The sequence below is a fragment of the Neoarius graeffei genome, chromosome 3 (assembly GCF_027579695.1).
Source record: "Neoarius graeffei isolate fNeoGra1 chromosome 3, fNeoGra1.pri, whole genome shotgun sequence".
Taxonomy (NCBI): Eukaryota; Metazoa; Chordata; class Actinopteri; order Siluriformes; family Ariidae; genus Neoarius; species Neoarius graeffei.
Genome location: NC_083571.1, coordinates 92,558,419 through 92,565,185, shown reverse-complemented (window position 1 = coordinate 92,565,185; position 6,767 = coordinate 92,558,419). Strand labels below are relative to the sequence as shown.

The window sequence follows — 6,767 nt, the reverse complement described above, 5'->3', positions numbered from 1 at the left end:
TTCATTGGCTTGTCTCTCTGGTGGACCCATTAAAGGTTCTTTTTAGAACCAAACAAACAGATCTCTGATAAGGAAACTCTAGATTCTCTAGTTTCCTTATCCAAGAGGTCTCCAAGTAAAACCCATTTCTGAAAATGAAGCGTTTACTATGAAAAGAAGATATATTCTGATTAGTATTGTTTTTTTTTAATTGTCTTAGTTGTTTATTAAGTAATTATCCCAAAGAAATTATGTTCTGTCACTTAGATCTATCCATCCATCCATTATCTGTAGCTGCTTTATCCTGTTCTACAGGGTCGCAGGCAAGCTGGAGCCTATCCCAGCTGACTATGGGCGAGAGGCAGGGTACACCCTGGACAAGTCGCCAGGTCATCACAGGGCTGACACATAGACACAGACAACCATTCACACTCACATTCACACCTACGGTCAATTTAGAGCCACCAATTAACATACCCTGCATGTCTTTGGACTGTAGGGGAAACCGGAGCACCCGGAGGAAACCCACACAGACACGGGAAGAACATGCAAACTCCGCACAGAAAGGCCCTCGCCGGTCACTGAGCTCAAACCTGGAACTTTCTTGCTGTGAGATGACAGTGCTAACCACTACACCACCGTATCCTCTACCGTAAATGCACTATTTGGTGATAAAGACTCATTTTAGATGCCTTACTCCTGTGACATGATTAGAAAAGTCGAGTAAAGAACCCTGAAGGGTTCATTGGCTTGTCTCTCTGGTGGACCCATTAAAGGTTCTTTGTAGAACCAAACAAACAGATCTCTGATAAGGAAACTTTAGATTCTCTAGTTTCCTTATCCGAGAGGTCTCCAAGTAAAACCCATTTCTGAAAATGAAGCGTTTATTATGAAAATAAAATATATTCTGATTAGTATTGTTTTTTTTTAATTGTCTTAGTTGTTTATTAAGTAATTATCCCAAAGAAATTATGCTCTGTCACTTAGATCTAAACAAACAAACAAACAAACAAAAAATCCTCAGAGCAAACTGCCTGGAGTATACTTAACATGCATCAGGTCTGTATCATAACTTCATCTTTAAATCCCGCACATGTCGCAAACTTCACAGCGAACATCTAAAACATCTGGAAACGTCAGAGCGCGCGCAGCATTATGAACGCGTTGGAATTGATCTAAACTGGAAAGGCTTCGTAAAAATATTTGTAATTTTTATTTTAACGACCAAAAAAAAGACACAGCTCAGTTTCCTGTGCCCCCCTGCTGCCCCTAAATTGTTGAAATGAGTGTCATCGTTGCCTCTAATGCTGTTAAAAGAGACTTACCGCTTATATGGCTCTGGAGACGAAGGAAAGGAAAGAGTTGCGCACTCGATCACTCGCGCTGCTCCGACTTTCCACTGTGGTTTTTGAATGAGAAGGGGGAGGTGTTGCGTCAGTTTCTGGTTACCACGGAGACAGCAAAGTATCTGATCACATCCTCATAGTTTGCACAGCAGCCAGGCTGTGGTTTAACTTCACATTTCCCCCATGACACGGTTCAGTGGAGACAGTGAGCACAGTGACCTACACCCAAGTGCTCCCTCTGTAGGGGACCTACACACACAGGTGCAACTATTCTAGTCTCCAATACCCAGTAGTGCAACAGAACCATGGTGTGTATTTATAATGCAGGCATGTCTATCTATCTATCCTTCCCTCTTATTTCTTTCTTGCATTCTTTCTACAAAAATACAATTAAATTGTGCTCCAAAACCCACTTCCATATTCTGTGAACTCTCCCAATCATGTCAAGTTTTTACAACATTTTACAAAGATTATCATTATTTCTTTTTTCAATCTGTATGTTAGAGAAATAACGATAATGATAATCTTTGTGGGTATAAAGCTTTGAGGGCCTTTCTGTGCGGAGTTTGCATGTTCTCCCCGTGTCCGCATGGGTTTCCTCTGGGTGCTCCGGTTTCCCCCACAGTCCAAAGACATGCAGGTTAGGTTAACTGGTGACTCTAAATTGACTGTAGGTGTGAGTGTGAATGGTTGTCTGTGTCTATGTGTCAGCCCTGTGATGACCTGGCGACTTGTCCAGGGTGTACCCCGCCTTTCGCCCGTAGTCAGCTGGGATAGGCTCCAGCTTGCCTGCGACCCTGTAGAAGGATAAAGCGGCTAGAGATAATGAGATGAGATGAGATAATCTTTGTGGGTATAAAGCTTTGAGGGCCTTTCTGTGTGGAGTTTGCATGTTCTCCCCGTGTCCGCATGGGTTTCCTCCGGGTGCTCCGGTTTCCCCCACAGTCCAAAGACATGCAGGTTAGGTTAACTGGAGACTCTAAATTGACTGTAGGTGTGAATGTGAGTGTGAATGGTTGTCTGTGTCTATGTGTCAGCCCTGTGATGACCTGGCGATTTGTCCAGGGTGTACCCCGCCTTTCGCCCGTAGTCAGCTGGGATAGGCTCCAGCTTGCCTGCGACCCTGTAGAACAGGATAAAGTGGCTAGAGATGAATGAGATGAGATAATCTTTGTAGGGCAGCATGGTGGAGTAGTGATTAGCACTGTTGCCTCACAGCGAGAAGGTCCCGGGTTCAAGCCCAGTGGCTGAAGAGGGCCTTTCTGTGTGGAGTTTGCATGTTCTCCCCGTGTCTGCGTGGGTTTCCTCCGGGTGCTCCGGTTTCCCCCACAGTCCAAAGACATGCAGGTTAGGTTAATCTGTAGCTCTAAATTGACCGTGAGTGTAAATGGTTGTTTGTCTCTGTGTCATCCCTGTGATAACCTGGTGACTTGTCCAGGGTGTACCCCACCTCTTGCCCATAGTCAGCTGGGATAGGCTCCAGCTTGCCTGTGACTCTGTAGAACAGGATAAGTGGCTACAGATAATGTAAAATGTAAAATGTGATCAAAACTCGTATGTGGTGAAAGTAGAAAGGAGGTTGAGCTAGGTTTGAAGAGCTAGAGGAATGAAGGTGAGCAGTAGTAAAACAGAATACATGTGCATCAGTGAGAATGGGGATGAGAGTGTAGTGAAGATGCAAGGAGCAGACGTAAAGAAAGTTGGTGAATTCAAGTACCTGGCGTCAACTGTGCAGGAAAATGGGGGCTGCGATAGTGAGGTGAGAAAGAGAGTGCAGGCAAGATGGAGCAGTTGGAGAAGGATTTCGGGAGTCGTTTGTGATAGGAAAGTCCCAGCAAAAGTGAAAGGTAAGATGTATAAGACAGTAGTGAGACCAGCTGTGATGTACGGATTGGAGACCGTACCCTTAACGAAGAGACAGGAGGCAAAGTTGGAGGTGGCGGAGTTGAGGATGTTAAGGTTTGCGATGGGAGGTTGGACAGGATAAGGAACGAGCACATCAGAGGGACAGCACATGTGGAGAGCTTGGGAATGAAGCTAAGAGAGATGAGACTGAGATGGTATGGGCACATCCTGAGAAGAGATGCAGAGCATGGGGGAAGGAGAATGTTGAGGATGGAGCTGCCAGGCACACGAAAACGAGGAAGGCCAAAGAGGAGATACATGGATGTGGTGAGAGAGGACATGAAAGTGGCAGGTGTGGTAGAGAAGGATGCGGAGGACAGGGAGCAATGGAGACGAAAGATCCGCTGTGGCGACCCCTAATCAGGAGCAGCCAAAAGAAGAAGATCATCATCATCATTGTTTCTTGCAAATAAAACATTGTCTTTGAGCCCAAATAAGCATCACAATGTCTCCAAAAACTTGCTAATTTTACAAACAAATCTTCTTCTTCTACTACTACTATTACTACTGATGATAATAATAGGCGGCACGGTGGTGTAGTGGTTAGCACCGTCGCCTCACAGCAAGAAGGTCCTGGGTTCGCGGCCAGCGAGGGCCTTTCTGTGCAGAGTTTGCATGTTCTCTCCGTGTCTGTGTGGGTTTCCTCCGGGTGCTCCGGTTTCCCCCACAGTCCAAAGACACGCAGGTTAGGCTAATTGGTGGCTCTGAATTGACCGTAGGTGTGAATGTGAGTGTGAATAGTTATTTGTCTCCATGTGTCAGCCCTGTGATGACCTGGCGACTTGTCCAGGGTGTACCCCACCTCTCACCCATAGTCAGCTGGGATAGGCTCCAGCTCGCCCGTAACCCTGCACAGGATAAGTGGTTACAGAAAATGGATGGATAATAATAATAATAATTTCGTGAAACACTGTCATCTTCTGGTCAAAAGGACAAACAGCAACTATTAATGTACAGTGTCCTGGTGGATGCAGCTGCAGCGTTTGGGACTACTGCTTATAAATTTGAAAACATTCCAAACCTTAATTTTGACGACACAGAAGTACATCTACTAGGAGTACATGCAGTTATAAGGAAGGTTTCTAATTATGTCGTAACTCTGGATGGCCCTCCCAGGTAACAATTCTTAGAAAAAGGTGCAGCTGTGTAGGGTTCATGGGGATGAAATTATCCACCAGGTAAAATGTACGTTGAAATCTTTTTACAAATAAAAAAGCGCAATCGTTTTCATTGTTGTCTCACAGCAAGAAAGTTTTGGTTTCGAATCTCATGGTTGACTGGAGGCCTTTCTGTGTGGAGTTTGCCTGTTCTCCCTGTGTCTGCACGAGTTTCCTCCCAGAAACATATGGATTTGGTCAGCTGGCTATTCTAAATTGCCCATAGATGTGAGTGTGAATGGTTGTTCATCTCTGTGTTAACCCTGCGATAGATTGGTAACCTGCCCAGGGTGTACTGACTTTGGGATCGGCTCCACCTTCCCCTTCAACCCTGATTGATAAGTGGTATAGTTAAAGGATAGAAAATGCTTATTTACTCAAAGGTTGTTCTTTTTTGTCATCCAACCTGTCATGCAATGGTAAGTTCAGCATTAGACACAGAACACGCTCTCTCCCTGTAGCACCATATTTACTTAAACTTTTCCAAGTCCAAGCATTTTGTATTTCCTGTTTTTGCTTGTTCAAGCATATTGGCTTTTTTTTTTTTTTTTGGCATGTCCCAACTGGAACTTGGACCTTTCTCACACATTTAAAACCAAAATTATCGTTAACAGATTTAAAATGGTTCTGTAAATACAATGAATGCAACTCAAATGTAAATTTATTTGCCTAAAAGAGTGTGTAAAATCATGAAACACTGTCAGTGTCTCAGCCAAAAGAATGCTCTTGCCATTAAATTAAATGCCATGAAACTTTTATCGCAATTTTAAACCCAAAGGCTAAAGCCTTTGAATTTAAAATTGCGATAAAAGTTTAATGGTTTAACTCAACAGTGCCATGCAAGTTTGCCCTTGAAGGTCACCAGCTTTTTTAGTTAATGGTCGTTTTCTGGTTTTACATCACTGCACAATTCAAGGACGTTGCACACGTTCACTCAAGTTCTGCTTACCAGTGGCCTCATTTCATTTTTTGCTCAAGTTCCTCTTGCTTTCTAGAAGGATACTTGCACATTCTTTGAAATCAGTAGTGATTACCAACTTTGGAAAGGGTTCGTCTTCCTCAGGGCTGACCATCCCAGCAAGATTGCCCTTGCATTATATGCATTATTCTGAAGTAAGCCCTGACCAAGCTGAGTCCACGGTAAAACAGTGGTAATCCAGAGTTGTCCAGTTCCTTAGTGTTCATTAAAAACAAACACTTACCCAATCTCCAGCGTCCCACAGTGTGAAAAAATTCCACAGGCTGCTGCTCTCCATGCATGTTTCCCTGGACAGTGAGGAGTTTTTAAAATAAACTCAAGCTGAAATGCTGTAGGGGGCAGCATGGTGGTGTAGTGGTTAGCGCTGTTGCCTCACAGCAAGAAGGTCCGGGTTCGAGCCCCGTGGCCGGCGAGGGCCTTTCTGTGTGGAGTTTGCATGTTCTCCCCGTGTCCGCATGGGTTTCCTCCGGGTGCTCTGGTTTCCCCCACAGTCCAAAGACATGCAGGTTAGGCTAACTGGTGACTCTAAATTGACCGTAGGTGTGAATGTGAGTGTGAATGGTTGTCTGTGTCTATGTGTCAGCCCTGTGATGACCTGCCGACTTGTCCAAGGTGTACCCCGCCTTTCGCCCGTAGTCAGCTGGGATAGGCTCCAGCTTGCCTGCAACCCTGTAGAACAGGATAAAGCAGCTAGAGATAATGAGATGAGATGAAATGCTGTAGATCTACTGTACAGCTGTGCAAGTCTTTGTCCATTCTGCTGTTTGGGTAGATATAAGACAAAAAAAAAGACTTTGTTGTGAGGTCAGCATCAAATAGGAAGTTAACCACAACAAGTTTGAGGTAAAAAAAAAATATATATATATATGAATTTTTTCTTAAGTTTATAAAATTGTTGTGACTAAAATATTCCACATATTTATGATGCATGTCAGATGTACTACTGTAACAAAACAAGTGTTGCCAGGCAAAACAAACCTCGCCCGGTAGCACTTATGATGACTATGAAGGAAGATATCGCAAAAAAAAAAAAGGTACCCTATGGGTACTTATAAATAAAATTGTTTTCTGATACCATGTCCCTACAGTAAATATAGTATATATATTTACTCTATGAGGCAGTAGCCACAAAAATGAAGCGTAATCCAAAAATAAACAATTTAAAAATCACAGAAGTAAAATATACCAAGTGTCTGTACTTTATATTATTCTACTCTTACCTCTTACAGTTTTTGAAACTGAAACCTCCGAACCGAGGCTGACATACACACGCTGTCACCATGACCGAAACTCCTATTTCCCGGAAATGGCCTGGCGCTAGAGCTCAGTGGAACGCACTTTCCCTCTGTAATAAGCATAAACATGTCTGAAAGCAATTTCTTTAGTCTAGTCCAGGGGTTC

The 6,767-nt window shown here is 43.7% G+C and overlaps 1 protein-coding gene across 2 annotated transcripts in view; it reads right to left on the bottom strand.

Annotated features, from left to right (window-relative positions):
* Window positions 1-1,393, bottom strand: part of fam167ab (family with sequence similarity 167 member Ab) — a 14,464-nt gene extending 13,071 nt beyond the window's left edge. Inside the window, exon 1 of one of the 2 annotated variants that reach the window (XM_060917646.1) lies at window positions 1,305-1,393. The gene's annotated coding sequence lies outside the window, so the exon portion shown is untranslated. The remainder of the gene's footprint in view (window positions 1-1,304) is intronic. The other variant, XM_060917645.1, reaches the window with a different exon arrangement.
* Window positions 1,394-6,767: the final 5,374 nt, after the last annotated feature.